This window comes from Pristiophorus japonicus, chromosome 13, assembly GCF_044704955.1.
Source record: "Pristiophorus japonicus isolate sPriJap1 chromosome 13, sPriJap1.hap1, whole genome shotgun sequence".
NCBI lineage: Eukaryota > Metazoa > Chordata > Chondrichthyes > Pristiophoridae > Pristiophorus > Pristiophorus japonicus.
In genome coordinates this window covers 151,843,436-151,868,888 of record NC_091989.1, presented here as the reverse complement: position 1 = coordinate 151,868,888, position 25,453 = coordinate 151,843,436, and the positions used below count along the sequence as shown (strand labels likewise).

The following is a 25,453-nucleotide window of genomic DNA, read 5'->3' as shown; positions in this document are numbered from 1 at the left end:
TTCTCAAACGACAGCCACGAACCAGATTCTCATTGTTAAAACCAAATTTGGCACAGTCCGTAAAAGAGACACAATTAAGACAGAAAGAAAATCATGATAGAGGTAGACTAAAAGAGAGAAGTGTGAAATTAAACCAGAAGGTAAGAGTGATGAACCATCATCATAAATGGTTAAAGTGGTTACCAGGAAGAGTGGTGAAGATATGTGGTCCTCACACATGTTTGATAATAAACAGGTTAGGTTTGTTCATATTGATCATATTTTACCTACAGACATGGAAGGAGTTGAAGTTGGGAATGATTCAATTATTTCTGACTCATCAGATAGTTTTGATACACCAGTAGCAAATCCTAAATCCAATGTACTGGAAACAAATCCAGGAGAGAATCAGAATGAAAGTCTTGAGTCCAAGTCAGGAAAACAAAGAGCCTGAAGTTAGAGTGAGTGCAAATGAAAATCAAGGAAATTACGTGGAGGAAAACATTCCTCAGGATGAGCCTCGAAAGAGTTAAGATTCAACACCATGTTTGGAAGGTTCTGTTCGAGAGCGAAGGTATCCTCTTCAAAACAGAAAACAAGTGGTAAAGTTAAATTTGTAACTATGGAAAAAATAAGTTTATATCCTGTGTTATGTATAAACATGAAAGTTATGTACGATGTTTGTTATAATAACTTCTTCATTAAAGGAGGGAGAAGTGTAATGTCTGTAAGCTTGTAATGTTTGTAGCTCCACACTGTGGATGTGGACGTATTTGTACTGCAAGTGCAGAGTTAATAATAAACAGAACCAGGCAGATTCCGGAGGCTTCCGAGAGAGCTGCCTGCTATGTTAGGAGCTGTGTGTGCTGTGCTCTGTGAAGATATCACCTACTATTGGACACAGCTACTGTAGCAGTTAACAGAATCTCATTAATAGGTTGAAATGGCCCATTAATATAGCCTTCTTGCTTTCACATATCATCCTTATGTCTTCAGAAAGTATTGTGTCCTTCCTCTACTTGGGAACTGATGGCCAGTAACAAACCCCCGAGTGTTATTTTAGTCTCGTTGTATTAGAAATCACCAGCCAGACTATTTCACTGTGCATTTTCCCCCTTCCTGCAGGATGTACTTCCTTTACCTTCAGGTGTCTGGCATATAGAAGTACACCACAATCTATCCTTCCTGACCATTCTGTACTCACCCTATAGTAAGCCATAGATCGTGGCGGAGGAGCTGCGAGAGATCGTGGCGGAAGTGCGGCGAATGTTTTGTGGCAGAGAAGCGGTGAGAGATCAGCAGCGAGAGATCATGGCGGAGGAGCGGTGAGAGATCAGCGGCAAGAGATTGTGGCGGAGGAGCAGTGAGAGGTTGTGGCGGAAGTGCAGCGAATGTTTGTGGTGGAGGAGCGACGAGAGATCGTGGCGGAGGTGTGGCAAATGAGGGTGGGGGGCCCAGAAGAGCCGAGGGCCATGGGGCAGCACAGACCAGCCCACACTGCGATATGTATGCGTACTAGGTCTGTGCAGCAGAGCAGATCTCCAGTTGTCCTGGTTAACCCTTGCCACTGGACCAAGACCTGTCATGCCCGTGTGGTGGCTGATGTGCAACGATCAGCACACGTTTAAAAAAAAACCCCTGGAGTTCAGGACTGGAATCTCAGGTCCTCCATTGAAACATCTGTGAACTCACCCCTTTTGGTGTGGAAGCAAGTCATCCTCGTTCGAGGGGGATCACTTTTAATGATGATGATGAATAGGTAGAAAGACAACTTGTTGTCGTGTCAATTTTATACTCCAAAACCAGTTTTCAGGTTATATGTTTTGGTTGTAGTAACTGGTAATCACAAGATAGTTCTTGAGATTATATTTTTAAAAAACTAGCAATTGCAGACTATATGTAAGTAAGTACAAAGGTAAAAGTACAGCTCCCTCCCCCATGTCAGTCAGTCTAATCAGGAAGGAGCCTACCAGAGAAATGAGACTGTGGCATGCTGCGTGTAATTGTGCTCTTACTCTCTAGGGAATATGACATTTCCTAATTAGTTCATTTAATTAGCACGTTTTACTCGTAATTGAGGGGCAGGAACACAGGAGATCTTGAATAAATCTCCCCTAATTAGCGTGAATTAACCTAGCAATGATTAAATTGATACTCAGTTACCCCAAGCTTTAACACTCTGCCATTTAAACATCTCCTTCTGAAAAACTGACATGTCAGGTTGTTCTATGAGGAGGAAATGCAATTTAACTGATTTCTGAGAAATGGAGTGTCTTACAAGTAAGAAATGTGTAATAAACAACTTGTAAAAGTAACAAAGGCACTGGATCCAGTGCTGTGCTCGCAGGCATTCTACCAATCACCATCACTTTTGTTCAAATCTATAGACATGTTGATAAACTATCATGTTTAAGCACAAATTATCTTTGAAGCATATTCTTCAAATTTGTGGGATGCTCAGATACAATACTTCAGTTATCAAAATGTGAACTTCCTGGATAATTAAAAAATACTTTTAAAATCACATTCCACATGGGGCTCTTGATGCCTACATTTTCTTTGTGTTTGTTTTTTGTCTCTATTGGTAAGGCATTGTTACTCTGTGAGTGCACTAACTAGCTGTTTATTTTAACTGCTAATGTTTCCTTGCCTGATGCTGTTGAATCCTTGTTAGGTTAATGTTCCACAAGTGTTAGTCACCCTCGACTAACTTGGCAAGGTGGCTGCTATTCAGGTTTGGGTCTCAACAGTGAATGTTAGCAGGCTCTTTGACCATAGGCAGCATCACAGCTGAGTCTGCTGCTGTCTTACCCGATACCTACTTGCACATTTCCAGCATGGGTTGCTGGCAGAAGTGGGAAAGTGGGAACCCAGGCTAGCTTTTTCCCTTTATAATCCAGGAGCACTAAGGTCAATCATAGCATCCCAATACTATTCCAACTATGATCAGTTAATTCAGCACTGATCATGGATCAAACCAGTAACCTTTCTCATCCGTAGCTTCTCGTTAATCACTGGATAAAATCACTGAGCCATCAAAGGAGATGAGTAACTGGTTGGCTAGGTACCAATTAATAATATTTGGCAATAAAGATAGAATTTGGATTTAAAGAGTGCCTTCCACAACCTCAGGACACCCCAAAACACTTCACAGCGAATGAAGTACTTTTAAAGTGTAGTTACTGCTGCAATGTAGGGAAAAACAGCAGCCAATTTGCAACCTATTTTAGTGGTATTGGTTAAGGGATAAATGTTGGCCAGAACACCAGCACCATGGGATCTTCAAACAGTGCCATGGGATCTTGGATCAGATAGGGCCTCTGTTTAACAGGTCATCCGAAAGATGGCACCTCTGACAGTGCAGTGCTGCCTCAGTACGGCACTGGAGTGTCAGCCCGGATTATGTGCTCAAGTCCTAGAGTGGGGCATAAACCTTGTGACTCAGAGATGCTACCACTGAGCCAAGGCTGAGACTTAATAATCAAAACAGATACCTTATTTCCAAATTAACAAAATGAAGTAACTTTCTTACTGTGGTTGTCTTTCTGTCTCATGCTTAATATGTTTGTATTTGACAAGAATGCAAGAAATAAGAATGTAAACAACTGGTGAGTCCATCACATTGGTCCATTGCTTGTGCGGGAATTTTCCTTCTCATGCCTAGCTTAAGGCCACATCACTCAAACTCTTTCCGAATTACAAATCTTCTGAGGACTAAAGACCTTACCCGAGACACGAGCATATTTTTCATTTTCAAATGCTGATTTATCTGCTGTGCATTTTCAGTATTTTCTGGTTTTATTTCAGATTTCCATCTTTCACAGTTTTTTTTTGTATGAAGGCAAAATACTGCGGATGCTGCAAATCTGAAATCTGAACAGAAACTGCTGGAAATACTCATGTTTTCTCGCTCCACAGATGCTGCCTGACCTGCTGAGAATAGCCAACGTTTTCTGCCTACATTTCTTTTGTATGAGTTGTGAATCTGTCCGTTCCTTTTTTGATCGCTATGATCGAGTATGTTATTCATCTCACCATCTCTCAGTCTCATTCCGCTGTGCATTTGCAGATATTCAAGTATAGAATTAGCTTCCACGTTCAAATACTGTTGATGCTTTTAGTAAACTAAATAAAAAGGCACTTTTAATTCTATGTGCAGGTTACCTTTTTTTAAATGAGGTTTTTAGTGCGGGTTATTCAAGTGCCGAATGCACATGATAATAAATCTCCTTTGTGTGCTTCCAGTTTATCAAATTATCTCAATTTTCTGGTCTTTGAAACATCATGTGCTTAGAGTGTTCTGCGAAACATAATCCTATTACAGAGCCAGTTGAACTTGTGTGAGACGTAGGCTACATAATAAATGATGATCTATTTCAAGAGCATATAATCATATCAAATTAAATAGTTTATTCAGACAAATTGCATTGGCTATTATGCAAAATGTTTCTTCCTGTCATTTCAAAATTTCTAAGAAATAAAATACTGTAAATTTTTTTAAAGAAATACATTTTTATTAGTTTCAGGTAGATACTGTTCACAGTAAGAGTACGACACTAATCACATGCTTGTGCAGAGGAGTACATCATCAGTGCTACACACACAATTTAGTGACAGCACTCTTGCAGCAATGCATATTCTTTTTAAACAGTCATTCATTGCAGACTGAATATACAACTTGGGTCATGGAATAAAATTGTAACATTTAATTTTTGTCTTTTCACAATGAAAATCATATTGAAAATACCACTTGTACTGAGAGTAAAATTTCCAGAATGATTTTAAATAGCACTGGAAAAAAATAATTTGTTTTGAAAATTAAAAAGCTAGAAAAACACAGCAACCATTAACTAAGGGTAGATTTTAACTCCCACTAGATTTCTAACCATTAGTTTCCAACCTGCTCTGTAGCCACATGAGGCCACAGCAATTTTATCCCCCAATCATCATTACCACGCTGCCATTCCATTTCCTGCCCAGAGTCTGGCGCGAGGCAAGGGGGGCCTAAACTGGCCCCAGAGATCAGACCTAGGCCCGCTATAGTTCGTTGCCTTTATTAATGATATGGACAGAGATGTTGAGAGTTTGGTCAACACCAAATTCTGCGCAAGGGTTAAAAGAGTAGAGGAGTGCAATCAAATGCAAAAAGATTTAGATGTGTTAGGGGAGTGGTCCATACAATGGTAAATGGCATTTAATTTAGATAAATGTAGTGTCATGTTGGTAGGGCCAACACAGAATACATTTACAGGGAGTAATACTGAAAGAGGGAGAGTGGGAAGGTGGGTGGGAGGAGAGAGATATCAAGGCGTTATTGTGCACAGATCACCGAAGGTTCATGACCAATGAAGAGAAACTAGCTAAAGCTAACAGGGTATTGGGTTGTATTAATATAATTATTCAGTATAAATCAAGGGATACCATTTTGTTACTATGTTGCTGGTCAGACTGCATCTGGAATACTGTGCCCAGCTTTGGTCTCTCCACAAGGAAAAGGGAGCTACAAGAATGATTCCTGGCTTAAAAGAACCTCAGCAATTCAGATGGGCTCAAGTTATTTGGTCTATAGAGTTTAGAGCAGTGTAGAATTAGAGGTGACATAGAGCTCTATAAAATAATTAAAGAGCTGTGTAGTCTGCCTATTACCAGATTATTCCAGTACAATAGATTGGGAAGACCAGGAACATGAGTTTAAACTATGCAAGAGTAGGAATAGATTGGATATTAGGCAATTCTCCTTTTCCCAGAGAGTAATGAGCCTCTGGAATACATTGGGGCTGGTGTGCTGGGTGCTAACTCTCTCTATGCCTTCAAGAGTGAGCTGGACCGGTTCATGACTGGGGCAAAGATTGCATCATATAGAAGGTAAATGTCTTTATAGGTAACACTTGGCCCATGTGATCTCCTGGACTGGTTTAGATCGCCTGAGGGGTTGGAGAGGAATTTTCCTTTATTGGTCCTGGGTTTTTTCTTTTTTTTGCTTCTCCCAGGGGAGGGGTTGGGGGCAGGGTGATACGGAATGTTTAGGCATGATGATCCAGCCATCATGATTGTGGGGGCAGGTTTGATGGACCGGCTGGTCTTTTCCTGCCCATAATTTTTGCATATTTGCAATGCAAAGTAAAATAACTTACCTATCAGGGCCTCAGACATGTTCCAATCATCTTCAGACCTGCTGGTGGGAAAGCCACAGGTTTCCCTGTTCATGCCCAGGTTAAAATGCTGTTGAAGTCTGACTGATGTCATTGAATCTCAATTTGCACATGTCAGTCAGGACCTCGATGGCTTCAGGTGGGTGGCTTGCTGCCTGCTCAACAGAGTATGTTAAAATTGGAAACAACAGGATCCAGGCAACTTTCTGGTGGGTAAGTAGCCCGGAGATTTTTTTAACTGCCCACCCACTCGGTTTCTGAATGGAGATAGATTGTGCGCTCGTGTTGTTAACAACTCAAAATGGTAACCAAGACTGAACTCAAATTCATCCGCTGGTTGGTCACAGAGACTTGCATAGTGAACTTCACAAATACATCCCAGAGTTTAGCTTCATACATGAACTGAACTGAGCGATATGGTTCTCTGAATTCCTTGCATCTCCAGCACTCATCACTGGGTGCAAGACTGGGTACTTTTGGTTAGTTAGGAATGAGTAGGCCTTATGAAGAATCAAATTGGGCATTCATTGGGCAGCAGCTGTGAGTACACAGAGCCAGTGAGGTGATTGGGTGAAAGCTTGCAACAGGCTGTACAATGATCTGTAAAGGCTGCCTATTTGCCCACAGCACTGTAAACTTTCACCAGCAAATGCATATACAGGTCAATGGCTGGGCAACAACTTCAATGCACTCATTTAATATAAAAGTCTCAGTATTATAGCAACAGCAATCTGTGAAACAGTCCATCAAGGCACCAGTGCTTCCTGCACAAGGCAAATTCGCAGCAGCAGTCAAATGTATCATCTTGGGGTGGGGGAGTAGATGCAGTAACAGCTCTCTGTGTTAATGTATCCTAATTGAAGATAATTACATTTGGTGCAGGTTCGTTCCCCAAGAGACACCACGGCTTCCTGGAACGTATGAAGTTTGAATTGCCGGCTTGAACAGGCTGCAAATGTAGACAGGCAGGTCACCAGCTGGCACGTTTTGGCAATGGGTCTGCCTCAACCATAAAGGCAATTTGGAAGGGCTGGTAGCTGGAACATGGCCAACAGTTAGTCTCCTCCAATCCCCCTGTGGATTGGAGGAGACTGATCCCCAGACATCTGGAGGCCAGAGCCAGGCAGATGATCAGGGATTGAACGAGCAACCAGAATCAAGTCATGGAGGGAGGACTGAGGGGCCTGTAGGACTGAGACACACTGCATTTTCGAGTGTTTCACTCAGTTGCTGTCTCTGTAAAAAAAAATACCAGGCAGTGCTTTAAGAAAATGCCATGACAGCATTATTTTTTAAAAAACCACTGGAGTAATATGCATGCCTTGAAATAAAGTCTCTGACCTTTCCCCGAAATCAAACATCTAGAACAAGAATATTTAAAAACCAAAGAAATAGTTGATTTTGCCTCATTATATTGAAACTAAAAGTGAACAAATTAATAAAAATTCAAATGCTTTTAATGCATCCAGCTGTAGTTGAAGGCAGCTACATGATATTTCTACATATCACTGCTGTCCCTAGCCGAAATTTATGACTCTTTACTTATCAGTTCAGTGCAGGCAAGGAACACAATACTTCTCAATTCACGTTGCTTTCTAGTCATGCCATCAAACGATTGTTTAATTGGTGAAATGTTTCCTCAGTGCTAATCTTGGTCTCTGTTCGCATTTATAAAATGGCAGTTGACAGCAGAAATGTAATGCGATTGTATTTAGTCACCCTGTGAGGTGGGCATTATTAGGCATGTGTGCTGCTGATGAACATTTACATCAATATACTTAACTGCAATAATTCAGTGCATTGTGTGCCATAGTTATTATGCTGAAGGTCATTCATTAAAATTATGATTGCATACAAAAGGCTCCAAATTTATATCATTACTTCCAATACTTAATGCAAATGAATTACATTTTTCAGTGTTTTTTGATAACTTAGATCCCGAGAAAGATATTTTTGTCCTTTTCAGACACGCAAACTGAGTTTTGATCACTATTTTATTTGTTGTTGTTTGCCTGGGTTACTCAGCTGATGGAGAAGGAAAAAAGGAAAACTAGCAGGAGTGGGATACTGAGGACCAAAGACCACAGCTGAAGTCTAGTTGACAAGACAGAATCAGGGCAAGTCTGGAGAAGCTGAAATGCTGCAATTCCATCCTTGACCTGTTGACAGTCCGAACGTTTAATGCCAGTAGAAATTGCGACGTGTATCACTGTGCCACGTTCACTCTGCTGACACGTTGCTGCGAGTTGATGGGGCATATCTCTGGCTCTCTGGGACACCATGTCAGTATGAGTTTGGATGAAACATCTGAACAACTATGGTCCATATTCATGCTTGACTGGCTAGAAATTCCCTCATACATTTCATTTATCCCTCGGCAAAGTCACAGTGGATGAAAAGCAAAACTCTGTAGATGCTGCAAATATGAAAAAACAGAAAATGTCGGAAACAGTCAGCAGGTCAGCAGCACCTGTGGTGAGAGCGACAGAGTTAACGTTTCAGGTCGGTGACCTTTCATTAGAACTCTGACTAAAAGTAATTGATCCAAAACATTAGCCGTTTCTTTCTCCGCAGATTCTGCCTGACCTGTTGAATGTTTCAAGTAGTTTCTGTTTTTAACGTCATAGTAGGTACTTGACTTTGTCCACAGGATAAATGTAATGAATTGAAGGAATGTTTAGCTATTGCAGTGAAATCAACACAGAGGGTAGAGGTAAGGTGTGTTTGATATTGTAAAGAGAGAACTTCATTAATAACCAAATTCTCATTTGTTTCAACCCAAGGAACTTTTAATTTCTGTGAATTATAACAAATGGTGGAACATGCTGTTTTTCTGAATTGGAACAATGCGAGTTTAAATATGTCATAATGGTAACAGTTGAACAGGAATTTCTATTACATTTTCAATAAAGGCGCACAGGCATTATCTAAGGAGGAAATTGGTACTTAACTGTTTTATTACAAATTAAATCCATCTTTTGCATTGAGTGGAGGAGGCAGCGGAACGCGCATTTCAGTGACGAGGCTCGAGGTTCTGATTAAAGACATCATGCAACAGCGTTACATTATTTATGGGACTGAAAGGTACCCCCAATAATCACAGAGCAAGGCAAAGATGAGGGAAGAACTGAAAGGGTCAACTTGGTGTTAACTTGGGAGGAAGTCTGGGAAAAGATGTCGGACATGAAGAAATGCACATGAGTAATATAAATGTGCTGTATACCAACAACTACTTGCATTTATATAGCGCCTTGAATGCAGTAACTCGTCCCAAGGCACTTCACAGGAGTGTCATCAAACAAAATTTGACACCAAGCCATATAAAGACATATTAGGACAATGACCAAAAGCTTGGTCAAAGAGGTAGGTTTTAAGGAGAGACTTAAAAGAGGAGAGGTAGTGAGGCAGAATGGCTAAGGAAGGGAATTCCACAGCTTAGGGCCTGGGCAGCTGAAGGCACAGCCACCAATGGTGGAACGATTAAAATCGGAGATGTGTAAAAGACCAGATTTGGATGAGTTTAGAGATCTCGGAGAGTGGTAGGACTGGAGGGTGGTAGGACTGGAGGAGATTCATCATAAGCGGTCCCTCGAATGAGAATGACTTGCTTACACGAGTTCACAGGTGTTTCGATGAAGGACCCGATGTTCCAACTCCAATTGAGGGGGTGGAGGATGCCTGTGCGTTAATTTGTTTTTAAAACGTGGTGACCGTTGTATATCAGCCACCATATGGGCTTGACAGATCTAGATCTTGGCCCAGTGGCAAGGGTTAACCAAGACGAATGGAGACCTGCTCTGCTGCACGGACCTAGTGCGCACACATATTGAGTGTGGGCTGGCTAGTGCTTCCCCTGGGTCCTCGGCTCTTCTGAGCCCTGGACCTTCATCTGCCACACCTCCGCCACGATCTATCACCGCTCCTCCGCCACAAACATTCACCGCATCTCACCACAAACACTCGCCGCTCCTCCGCCCCGACCTTTCCACTCCTCTGTACCTGCGCCCTGCTGATGTTCCTGCCCACACTCCAAAACAGCGACCAGGGTTTTGATGATGTCACCCAGTCGTCCGTCTCAAAATTGTCGCATACTTGGAGCAGCTTGCGCTAGAGATTGAAGTGGTACACCTCTCTAGCTCTTTTATAGCCCGACCTGCGGAGCTGTTCTCTCGCAGGTCGGGGGGCCACGATGGAGGAGATTACAGAGATGGGGAGTGACAAGACCATGGAAAATAAGGATTCTATTATATATGCATACTATAGATATACTCTCTGTGTAGTAACTGTATAGTTGCATAAGATGGAGACTTAGTACATCAGGTAACATCAATAAGGTTTACACTGTGTCTATACTATGCTGGCACCACTAGAGGGTGCAACTGGTGGAGATTGGGGTTTCCTGCCCCTGTGGCAGAGGCTGTCCACCAAAGGGCACTGTGGTGGAGACCTGAGGGTCACCTGCATAGGTGTGCAGGGCCCAGTATAAAAGGCTGCCCACCATGCTTGTGCCTCACTCTGGAGTTACGATAAAGAACCAAGGTCACTACAGTTTGAGTACAACAGATTGCCTCGTGGAGTCATTCATAAGTGCATTACAGACATAACAGATTCGAATTTTAAACAGAGGAATTGCTGGACCGGGAGCCAATGTAAGAGAAATAAAGAAAGAAAGACTTGCATTTATATAACGCCTTTCACGACCACCGAACATCTCAAAGTGCTTTACAGCCAATAAAATGTAATCACTGTTGCAATGTGGGAAACACGGCAGCCAAAATGTGCACAGCAAGCTCCCAGATAATCTGTTTTTGTTATGTTGGTTGAGGGATAAATTTAGGCTAGGACACCGGGGATAACTCCTCTGCTCTTCTTTGAAATAGTGCCATGGCATCTTTTACATCCACCTGAGAGGGCAGACAGGGCCTCAGTTTAACGTCTCATCCAAAAGACGGACTTAAACCCATAACCTCCTGCCAACTGAGCCACTGTAGGACTGGAAACAAAGTGCTAGCCAAGCAAGAGATTTCCCCATGAAGCTTTTGAATGGCAGTCCTTATACAGAAGTTAACAAGTCCAGGCTTCCTATGAGAATACAAAGCATTCATTGATCAGGTTAAGGTTAAATGAAACTACATGCTATATCCGGGCATGAGACAAAGCATCAGCTGTGCAAAAGATTTGGTTGTATGTGAAAGCTCTTTTGAGGAAATTAACAAGTTAAGTGTTCCTATGGGAACATAAAAGGTATACAACAATGCAGATTAAAGTTAAGTTTAACAAAATGCTGTATTAGGACTGAAAAGCAAAATGCAGCTGAGCTGACCAACAGAAAATTCTTCAAAACCTAGGAGCAAAGAAAGAGCTGACAGTGCCTTTGTAACTGCAACAATTTAGAAGAGCAAAGCCAGTTGACTTGTCTGACATCTGAGGCATTATGTTGCATTGTGTCGTGGCCCTCGACAGAACAGCTCCGCAGGCCGGGCTATAAAGAGCTGGAGCGGCAGGCCCTGGAACATCGTGGCCCCCCGACCTGCGAGAGAACAGCACCGCAGGTCAGGCTATCAAAGAACTGGAGCAGCGTACCACTTCAACCTCCAGCGCGAGCTGCTCCAAAGATTTCGAGATGGGCGACTGGGCGACGGCATCAAAACCCTTGTCGCCGTTCTGGAGCGTGGGCAGGAATATCGGCAGGGCCCAGGTACAGAGGAGTGGAAAGGTCGGGGCGGAGGAGCGGCGAGTGTTTGTGACGGAGGTGCAACAGATGAGGGTACAGGGCCCAGAAGAGCCGAGGGCCCAGGGGCAGCACGGACCAGCCCACACTGCATTATGTGTGCACGCTAGGTCCGTGCAGCAGAGCAGGTCTCCAGTTGTCCTGGTTAACCCTTGCCACTGGACCAAGACTTAGCTCTGTCAAGCCCGTGTGGTGGCTGGTGTGCAACGGTCACCACATGCTAAAAAAATCCACCCACAGGAATCTTCCATCCCCTCAACTGGAGTTCAGGACTGGAGCAGCGTGTCCTTCATCGAAACACCGGTGAACTCGTGGAAGCAAGTCATCCTCGTTCGAGGGACCGCCTATGAATGAATATGTTGCATACCTACATGTCAGTGGAATATGCCCTCTTAAAACAAAACAGTGTTCTTGTTTGAGGCTAAGTTGGCAATTCATTGTCGCAAGCAACAGTAGGCTGGTAGGGGTCTAACTAAGCTAGATACCATACCCCTATAAGCAGGCAACAGTGAACATCATAGGTTGAGAGATTCTAAAGAGCATAGGTGATGGTGGTGCAAGAAGAGATGTTTGAGTTGAAGGCTTGTATTATAATGCTTTGTTTGGGATACATTGCCAGTAAGTGAAACAGTAACTTGGGCACGCATGTGAAAAGAGCAGCACCATTGACTAGAGCATGTCTCGTCAGTGCTGCCACAAAAGGATTGTTGAGGCTATATACTCAGAAGTAAAGGGAGATTCAAAGTCTGAACCTGGGCCCTCCAAGCAAGCTCCCACAGCACAGCACCCTTCATCATCACAACAACCTCAGGGAGACAAAAGCCACGAGGTCATGACCCCGAGATTAGAGGCAACACGGTGAGGCACAAAGAGAGGGTGGAGAAGGGCAATTACTGTTGTCCAACATAGGCTAAACCGTTTCCTGGTGAAGGTTAAGCAAGGTTACTCATTATGTTGTAGCGTCTCAAGATTCAGAGCTCCGAGGACTGGCTTACCAATAGAGGTTGCTTCATGAGCATCTCTTGTCCCCATTGAAAACACACTGCCAGTATGCGGGGCTGCTGTGGAGAAGTCTGCCACCCAGATTTGCTCAGTCATTGTGGAACAATTGTATGCATTGCCAATGCACAAGATAATACCAATGGTGCCAACAGTACAGAGCTCAGCATTGTGGGCCAGAGACAGAATGGAAGGAAATCAAAGTTAGAAATGTTACCTGAAGGTAAACTTGTAAGTCTGCTACAGTACTCTGGTGAGCTTGGAAATGACTATTATAATGATGGGCTAAACTCAGCTAAACTGTGGTGTTGTCATGCTTAATTATGTTCATTCCTGTCACAAGTAAGGCTTTATAGAATTTTCCGCTGGTCAGCTTAGCTGCATTTTGCTTTTCTGTCCTAATACAACATTTAATCATTCTTGTCCCAATGGGAACACTTGACTTGTTAACTTCCTCATAAGGGGTTACATCTATAGGCAAATCCTTGTAATTGTTTCCTACATTACAACAGTGGCTACACTTCAAACGTACTTAATTGGCTGTAACACACTTTGTGATGTCCTGAGACGGTGAAAGGCATTATATAAATGCAAGTCTTTTTTTTTTTACAAGTTACAAAAATATATGAATTATTCCTGTAAAAAAATCTTATTTTGCGTAATCATGCTGCCAAATAAATCTTACAAATGAAACCCAGAGGAGATTTATGATCCATCGGATGTTTCCATTTTAGTTGCAGATATGACGAGGTGGTAGAGTTTCCACTTTGGGCGCAATTGGCAATCCGAACACAAATTGTGCTTTTCTTCCAAAGTGAAGTTATGGTTCAAGTTTCCGTTCAAACTCAAAAATAAAATCTTCCCTGGACCAGTGCAATTGGGCAGCGTTTTGGAACATAATTGTTTTTTTTTAAATTCTTTGATGTATTTAAGAGTGGTAACCTGGTGCTGTTTCATTAATATAGCTGAAAATGGGTTTATCAAAAATTTATAGGTGTTTTTAATAAGTGTCCAGTCCACCACCTGAGAGTATCCAGATTTTAAATAACTTAAAATGACTTTAAAAAAACTATGCAGAACCATTTACTAGTTTCATTGGTGTATACTCATCAGTTTTAGTAAATTCAATAATTTTTAATATTTAAAAAGTTGCCTATTATTGCCTAAAAAAAAAGCTCTATTTTTTAGCCTCCTCGAAGGGCCTCCAACAGATACAATTAGTGGAAGCTCTTCATGCTCATTAATGGAATCTGGGGGTGTGGCCAGCTTTATGGGCGGGGCTGGTTTCCAGTAATTTTTCAAGCTAGCTGGAAAAACCAGCGCAACCTAGAGGAAACTGTCTCCCAAGATTGCAAATATACTGTGTTGTTACATTACATTCTATTTCTCTGCCATAGCCATAACATATCAATTGACCAATTACTATCTTCAGAATGGTATTTGATGCAAAGGATGAGAGTGAACTTGTGTCATTATTTTTTCTTTTATCGAAGTTAAATTCTTCAAAACTGTAATCCTCCTTCGCTCAACTATTTCTTTCTTTAGTCTTTTAATCTTTCTCTCGATTTAGTAACTGTGTGGGTTGCATGTTCTTTTCTTTCTAAGTGCGTCAACCGAAATGTTTTGACATTAGGTCACAAAATTTGATCACATGACCGGATATATATTTGTTGCATTTTTGCTATTATACTGCGCCGCTGGAGATTAATGTAGCAAGGACAAACGTCTTCCATCATAGGCAGTCCCTCGGAATCGAGGAAGACTTGTTTCCACTCTTAACATGAGACTTAGGTGGCTGTGCAGTCCAATACGAGAACCACAGTCTCTGTCACAGGTGGGATAAATAGTCGTTGAGGGAAGGGATGGGTGGGACTGGTTTGAAACGTCCCCCAGAATTGTTCTCATTGCAGCCGTTTTGACGTCTCTGTAGCCAAAGTTTATGCTGAGCTGCCAAGGACCAAGGCCACAGCCTTCTGGTGATCTAACCTGTTCTGTAACAACCCCAGTCTACTGAGAGACGGTTAACTCTGCCTTTTGAATTTCCGCATGCTGGTATTCCATACTGGCCTTGTGAATTAATGCAGAATGCTGAGATGCAGCTGCAATAGCTCTCTGTGTTCTTGACATAAAGACGGGGGCTTGGCTGCAGTGCTAGTAAATCGATATTTATTACATTTTTGTCTGGCTGGCTGCTATTTAGGAATGAAGAGAAGGAAGGTGGAAGGGGGAAGGGGGAAGGAGGGAAGGGGAAAGAGGGAAGGGGGAAAGGAGGGAAGGAAGCAAACAAACAGTGACTTCCAAAATTTATACTCTCTTTTCTCGTGCCCTTTAAGACAATGCTAAATACTTAGGACTACATAACTAATCAATCTGAAAGGAAAAAAATTTAGTTTATCATTTCACTAATGTTGAGCGTAAAGAATGAACATTATGCAAGAATAAATAGCATGCGGGAATTTAGGGGGAAGAACAATTTTTTAAAAGTTAGGAATTGTTTCTTGGTAACAACGTAATGGAATATTATTTGTGGGTGTTAAGGTAAATGTTCTCACTATGCCAATTGATGTAATCAAGTCTATATAGATTTGCACCAGGTAAATAGCACAGCAATGATTTTTATCTAAAGTATTTGTCTGTGCTAATTTTCTTGTGTTGCTTGGAAACAAATCACAATGTAAGTGGACTAATTTTTAAACCTTGAAGTGATGAAATTGTAGCCCAAATACTTATAGATGGTGCATTTTCTTTAAAACGTCAAGAAAAATAATTCCTGCTACTGTGACATAGCCATAATGGACTTGCACTACCTCCATCACTCTACATGTTCTTGAATCTATGGCCCGGTTTTAACTTTGGGTCTGTTTTGGGTGGGTGAGTTTTTGTTTGTTTAAAACTTACTTGCTTCACCCAAAAATAGGCCTTGGGCAGTTTAACACCCGAGCCCCATAACTTCACCGCTGAGTTTCCTACTGAATTGGCTGACCCTACTGTAAACCTCCCCAATCCCAGGGAACAATTTGCAAGCAGGTCAGCCAGAGGCCTATTTAAAGTGCCTTTGCAATTCTTAAAGGGAGGTTGCATTCCATTCTGACTTCTTTTGGTTCGGAGGTGCTAGAAGAAGAATCTTGTATGGAATGAGCAGCAGGCAGGCACTCAGGTTCTCTGAAACCTCCCTGAAAGAAGTGAGGCCGAGGAGGAAACTCCTGTTCCCCAGCAGTGCCAGGAGATTGGAGATGGGGTGGTAGTTTGCAAAGGAAATGGGGTCAGGGGTCAAGGGTCATTGTTTTGAGCAGGGTGGGGCAGGGGTGATGACAGCAGATTTGAAATGGAGCAGGACAGTACCAGTGGAGAGGGAACCATTTACAATGGCCACCCATAGTATGCTAACAATGCTTAACTCGGGTTGAGTAAGGCAAACAAGTGAAAAGGAAGCAATCGCTAAGCTCCGAAATGCATTAATCAGAAAAGCAGAGAAATATTATTAAACAATATTAACGCAGGCGAGTGCCTCTTTTACATTTTTCTGCAGGCTGCGACAGTCTGTTGCTGGGGCCACTCCTGCAATAAATTGCTGAGTGACTTGTCGCTGGGCGAGACTTCCATGTTAAAATCACATTGGGGTCCTGAGTTAAATATATTCAATAGACACCTGCTGTTTTCAGAACAAAGTCAGCAGCTCTGTTAAAAATCATGAAGAGTCAGTTTAAAACTGGTACTGGGAAGTAAGTAGATTTCTCGGATTTGAACTGTTCACCTGCCCCATTTCCGTTAGATGGGAAGGGTTAAAATTGGCAGGTATAAGAGGTGCAAGATTGCTCGGAATATATTTGACATTCAGTAAGTTCTCTTTTTATCCTTAACTAGCTTCCCTTGACATTCACAACCAAACAACATGCAGTAAATTGATTTACATGCAAGTTTATCATGTCAATCTAGCATTTCCTCCTAAATGCTCTGAGAAGTGCTCCACCTAGTGGTAACACTCAATATTGAGAAATCGGCATTCTGCACAGCAGTCAGAGATTGTCACTACCCCAGCATCGAAGCACTGACTGCACTCGACCAGCTCCATTGAGCAGACCACATCGCCTGCATGCCCGACACGAAATGAGACTCCCAAAGCAAGCGCTCTACTCAGAACTCCTACACAGCAAGCAAGTCCCAGGTGGGCAGGGGAAACATTTCAAGGACACCCTCAAAGCCTTCTTGATAAAGTGCAACATCCCCACCAGCATCTGAGAATCCCTGGCCCAAGATCGCCCTAAGTGAAGGAAGAGCATCCGGGAGGGCGCTGAGCACCTCGAGTCTTGTCGCCGAGAGCATGAAGAAACTAAGCGCAGACAGCTGAAGGAGCGTACGGCAAACCAGACTCCCCACCCACCCTTTCCTTCAACCACTGTCTGTCCCACCCATGACAGACACTGTAATTCCCATATTGGACTGTACAGTCACCCGAGAACTCACTTTGAGTGGAAGCAAGTCTTCCTCGATTCCATGGGACTGCCTATGCTGATGATGTCACTATCAGCATTCAGATCATTTGGAAGGTGTAACTTGTGCCTGTCAGAAGCAAATCAGATGGAGGGTGGAACTGGAACAATCAATCACTTTGAGAGTCTGAGGAGTTTGTTCATGTATTTAAAAGTTTGTCCCCACAGAAGATGCAGAGATATATATTTTATATAAGCTACTAAAGTGCAGCTTTTAAAAACATCATACAAATGGGCATAGAACTCCACAAGTCTGTTCCTGCAATAGACCATAATAATGTGGGCTATCAGACACCTTTCCAACCTACTCAATCTCCTTGGAACGTTGTACATCACATAAGAATTCCAGGGAGATAAAGCTCTGTGAAATTTCTCTTGGTCACCTAATGTAATCTAGTAAAATTCCAAAGTATGAAGTATTACAACCTGCACTCCTGAACATTTGTACAAGCCACAGGCGATATTTTCAAGGTCCCAGCACTACTGGTGTCCCGAGTATTTGATCATCTTTGTATATACTTATTCTTTTGGCCTTCGACAGAAGAACAAAAGATTTTTAAGGTTGAAGGATAGCCAACCAAGCTATCATTTTCATTGACCTACCTACCTGCCCTCTCACCACGTATCCCAACCCCTTCTTGAAGAAACATATCTACTTGTCTCAAATCCATTTGCACTATCTCAATGGACTTGTGGTAATTTATTCCACAATTCTATTATTCCTTAGTTCTACTGGACTAATCTTTATTCCAAACATTCTAATTCTTAACTTGTGTCCCCTGCTGTTGAATTCTTCACCAACATTGTGCAATTTTCGACATCAATGTTATCAAGTTCCTTCATAATCTTTAAAAGTTCAGGATAGGTCTCTTCAAAGTCTCTTTTCCAAGAAACAAGCCCAATTTCCTTTAACCTTTACTCATAATCTAAAATGCCTAACACCTGGAATTATCTTTTGCTGGCCCCTGTACTTTCTCAAGGGTAATAATATAGTTTCTATGATTAGGTAACCAGGATTACAGACTGTATTCTCGTTGAGAGCAGACCAACACCCAATGCAACTGTTTTGATTTTTACTCTATTGTTTGCTAATGCGACACAGACCTTTAAGGGGCGATTTTAACCCTGCCCTTCCAGTGGAAACCACGCGGCCAAGCAGTTAAAATTAGCTGAGTGTCTTACCCACTCCCATCCTGCAGTCTTCACTGTTAGCCTGCAGGCAGCAAGGAAACCTACCTGAAATCAATGGGGACCTTCTTTAAATATGCAGATCGTTCTCTGATGACATCATCGGGTCTTTCCTTTGGTTCCGAGCTGGTGGCTCCCCCCCCTGGTCAGCTGCTGGTTTCGGGAGGGCAACTGACCGGGATGATGCCTGGGAGCTAAAATTGCCTGGGCCTGACACCTTCAAGGTTAGGGGTGCTTGGTGCTTGCCTTGGCCCCCTCAAGCCCGATTCTCACCGAGTTAAAATTGGGACTTTTATTTATCTTTTTTGCTGGAACTAAGCACTGTGCTGAGATTTTACTTGTTCACTAATTTCAGTCACTATCCTCTTTAAGACAAATTCTCCAGATGCACATACTTTGCTAATTTAGAGCATCTCACTTGTTCTGTAACCTTACCCTTTGTATAGTTATGTGTATAATATCAAGCTCCTATTCTGCTTTTCCAATATCTTACTAAGGCAAAATTCCTTTTCCTGAGTAATTCAAATATGAAGTGACCACTTAATAACTCTGCTATTCTTTGATCTGATTCCAGCTTCCTGCTGTGACTTTTTACTCGATCAATGGGAAAAAACAGCAGCCTTTGGCTTAGAAATGGAGGGACCTGAAAAAAACAGCAGCTCCCTCTGCCTTGGTCTGGATCTTTTCTTTTGAAAGTAGACCAAGGAAGGACAAGAACAAATAGTTTAAAAAATGTTAATCAATTTTTAATCTAAAATCAAATTAATGTACATATTTTATGTTTTGAAATAAGGTATGACACTAACTGCCAAGTGTGACTTCTGCTCACTGCCCTTACTCTGTAGTGGCCATTAAACACTAAACACAGGGGAAATTAGACCATGTCACAGCCATTTTTTGAGTGGAAATAACTGGCAGATGTGTTCAATTGGAAGCAGTACTTGTAACTTCTTTTTTGTGTACATGGAGCACCATGATCTGCAAACACCTATGTAGTGCTATGTACAATGCAAGGTCTGTTTCATAATGCACGTTGAAAAGAAAAAATGTCAATGTACCGTCACCCATTCCGTGTGCTGTATAGTGACACATGTAATGTAATTTGTCGAATGTACTAAAATGTATTGTACCGAATTGTACTTGAAATGAAAAGCAAGGAAATGTATCGAACGGAACTGCCGTCAGCACCCAAATGTAGTGTATGGGATTGCTGACCGCAGCTAAACGTACTGAACTGCTTTTGAATGTACTGTACAAATTTTTATATGAATAAAGTATATTTTGAAATAAAATAAATTGGAAGCAGTTCAATTGTCTGAGGCTTTGCCTGAAAGAGAGTGCTGCCTCTTTTCATGCATTGCTGTTCAAAGGCTATCACTTCTCGGCCTTTTGGCTAAGATCAAGTGTAGTATCTGTTGATTGGGCATTCATATGCAAATTGACTGATTGCAGAAACTCGTTTTTCCAGTTTTGCTAGCTCTGGCCTTTTGGCTTGGGCCAAGCACCAATTGGAGAGAAGAGGAAAATCTGCATGTTGACCGACCATTCGGCGGGCCCGGAGGCTCCCCAAGGTGCCGGACTGGCACCACAACAGATTGAAGGCTTCGGCCAAAATACACATCGAAAGGAGGAATCTGCAACCCGGATGGCGGCCAACTGAGCGGCGAACCAGGGCGTCCGAAACACCATCCGAGTGACGGTAAAGAAAGTGGAAGGACAGACAATCATCAACCGGGACCTTTTCGTGAAGAAAATCCTGCTGGGAACATGTGGCCGGCCTTTTGGCTAAGATCATGTGTAACTGACCTGACAGGGGAGTAACCATGACCCCAAAGTGGTTCTCCTTGGATCAGGAAGGTGGTTCTCCTATGCTTTTGGAAATAGGAGATGGGTGGGTGGGGTGGATTGACCCATCGCTTCTCGGCCTTTTGGCTAAGATCATGCGTAACTGACCTGACCAGCCACCATGACCTCCGGGTGGTTCTCCCTGGATCAGGAAGGTATATGCTTGCTTTTTTGGAAACAGGGGGTGGGGTGGCTTGACCCATCCACCTCCATGACACGAACCTGGTATTGCAGTACTTCCAGGAACGGTGCAGTGGCTCTAGGTCTTTTGGCTAAGAGCATTGGCGCAGAGTGATCCTTGGCGTGTGCAAGGTGACCTCTGGCATTTGTGATTTGACAAAGAATTGGAACGATTGGCTACGAATTTCAAAAAAAAATAAATAAATAAATCGCTTCTCGGCCTTTTGGCTGGGATCATGCGTAACTGACCTGGACAGGGGAGTGGCCACCATGACCTCCGGGTGGTTCTCCCTGGATCAGGAGGGTGTATGCTTGCTTTTTTGGAAACAGGAGGTGGGTGGGGTGGCTTGACCCATCCACCTCCACGGAGGTGTGTGGGGGACCTGACCCATCCACCTCCATGGCACGAACCTGGTATTGCAGTACTTCCAGGAACGGTGCAGTGGCTCTAGGCCTTTTGGCTAAGAGCATTGGCGCAGAGTGATCCTTGAATGGGCCCAAGGTGACCTCTGGCGTTTGTGATTTGACAAAGAATTGGAACGATTGGCTACGAATTTCCAAAAAAAAAAAAATCCACCTCCACGGAGGTGTATGGGGGGCCTGACCCATCCACCTCCATGGCACGAACCTGGTATTGCAGTACTTCCAGGAACGGTGCAGTGGCTCTAGGCCTTTTGGCTAAGAGCATTGGCGCAGAGTGATCCTTGAATGGGCCCAAGGTGACCTCTGGCGTTTGTGATTTGACAAAGAATTGGAAAGATTGGCAAAAAAAAAAAAACGTGGCATGAAAATCGCTGACATCTTTGCCTTGCAGGACCTCCCGAAGAGAGGTTACTTTGATGTGACCTTCAGAACCGTCACCCTATTCCTGAAGTTCCTGAAGGGAATGAAGGAGGCGAGTGAACCGCTGCGCTCAGTGCTGACTTGGGAGCCAGTGTTCACCCTCCCGTCGCAGAGAAGACGCACTATCACAGTGCAGATGTACAACCCCCACATCCCAGTACCGCATTGATGTGCTGCCTTTCCTCGCCAGGTATGTCGATGGGGCAGGAAACAGCAGCGACTTGAAAGACTTGCACGGGATATGGACCAGCAAGCGCCAGATCCAGGTCACCATGAAGGTGGATGCCAGCGGAACCATCCTGCACCGCTCCCCCCCCCCCCCCCCCTCCAGCTTCGCCATCGGAGGAAGCCGGGGCTACATGGTGTACGCTGGCCAACCCAAGGCAGGCAGGCCATGTGACGGCAAGCTGCAAAACTCTCATCTGCCGAAACTGCAAGAACGAAGGCCACCAAACAAAGGACTGTAAGGAGACCAAGTGCTGCAACCTCTGTGGTCTGGCTGGGCACCTTTACAAAAACTGCCCCAAACGCAACTTCAGCTCTGCGCAGGCAGCAAAGAACATTGCACCAGAGGAGGAGGAAGCTGAGGAACACAATGCTCCAGAGGAGAGCCACACCCTCCCCCCGTGGACCTGTGGACTCAGAACAAGTCGGTGAGGAAGAGAAGCCTGCCACGGCGAGCTGCGAGACACCAGCACCCAGCAGAGAAGCTCTCCCCCAGCGCACCGAGTCCAGAAACGAGGAGTCAGCAGACGATGAAGCGGGATGGGAGACGGTCAAGCAAACGTAAGGAGAACAGGCGAGCAAGGGCCCCTGCGGAAACGACAGGGAAGAGGCGGCTAGCAACCTCGACAGACAGCAGCGGCGGCAACTCGTCTGATGAGGAAAGGTGAGACAAAGCCCCTCACTACCGCCACCAGAACAAGAGGCAATACGCCAACCCACAGCCACAGGCGACCGGGAACAGTGAAGCGATCAGCGCAGACCCGCTCCGGGAACCCGGGAGCAGCGAAGTGCCCAGCGCACACAAGCTCCGGAACACCGGAAGCGAAGAAGCGACCAACGCAGACCAGCTCCGGGATAACGGGAGCAGCGAAGTGCCCACACACCCCACCTCCGGAATACCGGGAGCGACGCAGCGATCGAAGCACACCAACCCAAGACCGCCGCGACTGAGGAAAAGAGGGAACCACCAACACCAGGCGAGGACTGTGCAGAGGACATACCAAGCTTTATCGCAGCACTGCAGTAGTCCCCTGGTCGGAACACTCCCACGGCAGAGGACGACGAGCAAGCCAGCCCAGGTGCAGTAGACTTTTATTGTAATCACCTATGCATTCCGGAACTGGCCACTGGGCAGACCTCGGAGTTAAAGGACGATTTATTTGAAGTGTAATGTTTGTAACTGTAAACAGTAACGTTAAAATGGATTTAAAAATTGCTACTATTAACATGCGTAGCATAAAATCCACTACGCGATGTGTTTCCACCTTGGGGTACCTCGCCAAGGTCAAAGCGGACCTGCTGTTCTTGCAGGAGTGCAGTCTGCCGCACTTCAGCAGTTCCCGGCAGTGGTCACGATGGTGGGCCCATGGACCATCCATATGGTCAGGAGGCAACGACTGCCGGGCTTCCGGCCTGGGCATTCTGCTGCGGGGAGGCCACTTCACCATCATCGAAGTTAAGGAGGTGGTGGGCGGCCGCCTCCTCGTAGCAGATGTAATGTACAAAAATTCCCCTCTAAGGCTAATTAACGTGTATGCCTCGCCTCTCAGATCAGAGCGGCTGGCCCTCTTCCAGCAGCTCCCACTGCTGCTGGCAATGTCCAGACCGGTCATTCTGGGCGGTGACTTCAACTGCATCATCGATGCGGCTGGACGATCCAGCAGAGCAGACAGCAAACTGGACGCCACGTCCAAACTCCTGATGGACGCGGTAAAAGACGCCAAGCTGTGCGACGTCTTCAGCAACCCTGCAGACGGAGCACCGCGCAGATACACCTGGTCGAGACAGACGGGTCCGTCCGTTCCAGAATAGATTTCCTGTTTGTGTCCCACACGTTCAAGGTCAGATCCACCGACGTCATGCCGGTGTTCTTCTCTGACCACTGCCTCCTACTGGCCGACTGTCGCCCACAGGAAAACCAAAAAGTTGGCAGAGGGATATGGAAGCTGAACGTGAAACTGTTGACTCTGGAAAACGTGGACGAACTCAAGAGGGATTAGAAAGGTTGGAGAACCGTAAAACCCCTCTGCGATTCCCCCATGCACTGGTGGGAAACAATCAAGACAAACATCAAGAGGTTCTTCATCCTCAAAAGGTGTTCAGGAGGCGAGAGGGAGACAGAGGGAATTGTCCCAACTCCAGAAGAGTATGCAAAACCTGCTCCTGTTGCAGTCGATGGGGTCGATGTCGCGGAGGAACTCGAAGAGGTGAAGGGCCAGCAAGCCTCGCTCTTTACCTCAGAGTCCTCCAAAATCATTTTCCGCTCCAGAGTCCGCTCAGTCGAGCAGGATGAGACGTGTTCTTCTTCCAAAAGGTACATAGGGGGAGCTCTGTGATCACCAGCCTAAAGGAAGAAGACGGTTCTGTGACGTTTTCGCAGCCGGACATGCTGAGGATCAGCAAATCCTTCTATGCCGGGCTGTATGACATCAAGCCCACAGACCGCGCGGCCTCCCAGTCGTTCCTGTCGTCTATCACAGAGGTCCTAGACGACAGCGAGAGGGAGAGTCTGGACCACCCGTTAACTCTGGGCGAGATGACAAAGGCCGTCCGGTCCCTTGCAACGAGTAAAACTCCCGGAAGCGATGGCTTACCGGTTGAGTTGTATTCGGCTCTGTGGGACTGGATGGGCCCAGACCTGCTGGAAGTGTACGGAGGTATGCTTCTGGCTGGCAGTATGTCAGGATCAATGAGGAAAGGCATCATCACCCTCATCTACAAGCAGAAGGGGGAGAGGGAGGAAATCAAAAACTGGCGGCCCATTTAGCTGCTCAATGTGGCCTACAAGATCCTGTCAAAGGTCATCGCCAACAGGGTCAAGTCTGCTCTTGAGCTGGTGATTCACCCGGACCAGACCTGCGCTGTCCCCAGCAGGAAGATCTCTGACAGCCTGGCGCTACTCAGGAATATGATCGCCTATGTGCGGGACAGGGGGGTGGACACCTGCTTAATCAGATTACACCAGGAGTAGGCCTTTGATAGGATATCGCACACGTACCTGATGGACGTGCTCTCCAAAATGGGGTTTGGGGAGGGTATCCGCAATTGGATCCAACTGCTCTACAGAGACATCAGTAGCGCAGTTCTAATCAACGGGTGGGAAACTGAAAGCTTTCCAATCAGGTCTGGAGTCAGGCAAGGCTGTCCTCTCTCGTCTGTCTTGTTTGTGTGTTGTATTGAGCCCTTTGCCGAGTCCATCAGGAAGGATGCGGGCATTAGAGGGGTGATGATCCTAGGCAGCGGAGGCGCTCAGGTCAAAACCTCCCTGTACATGGACGACGTGACCACCTTTTGCTCGGATCCGCAGTCGGTCCGCAGATTGCTCACAATCTGCGACCAGTTTGAACTGGCCTCGGGAGCAAAGGTCAATCGCAGCAAAAGCGAGGCCACGTTCTTTGGCAACTGGGCCGACCGATCCTTTATTCCCTTCACCGTTAAGCCAGATTACCTGAAGTTGTTGGGAATATGGTTCAGAGCGGACTGGGAAGAGCGTATCGCCAAAGTGAAGCAAAAACTGGGATGGTGGAAGCTGCGCTTCCTCTCCATCGCAGGAAAGAACCTGGTCATCAGGAGTGAGGTGCTCTCGGGTTTGCTGCACGTGGCACAGGTCTGGCCCATCTCACGCTCCTGTGCCACGGCAGTCACCCGGGCCGTCTTCCACTTTGTCTGGAGGTCCAAAATGGAATGTGTCCACAGAGACACAATGTACAAATCTCTGGACAGTGGAGGAAAGGATGTTCCGAACGTAGCCCTCACCCTGATGGCCACCTTTGCGTGCGGCTGTATCAAGCTGTGCACAGACCCCCCGGTACGCAAACACC

The 25,453-nt window shown here is 44.8% G+C and overlaps 1 non-coding gene and 2 pseudogenes across 1 annotated transcript; all 3 read left to right on the top strand.

Moving 5' to 3' along the window:
- The first annotated feature begins 19,912 nt into the window (after positions 1–19,912).
- LOC139279117 (U2 spliceosomal RNA) lies at positions 19,913–20,049 on the top strand (annotated as a pseudogene).
- Positions 20,050–20,451: 402 nt separating this feature from the next.
- LOC139279101 (U2 spliceosomal RNA) lies at positions 20,452–20,643 on the top strand. Its single transcript, XR_011596404.1, has one exon. It is a non-coding gene; the product is annotated as a U2 spliceosomal RNA (small nuclear RNA).
- A 129-nt stretch (positions 20,644–20,772) lies between these two features.
- Positions 20,773–21,012, top strand: LOC139279171 (U2 spliceosomal RNA; annotated as a pseudogene).
- Positions 21,013–25,453: the final 4,441 nt, after the last annotated feature.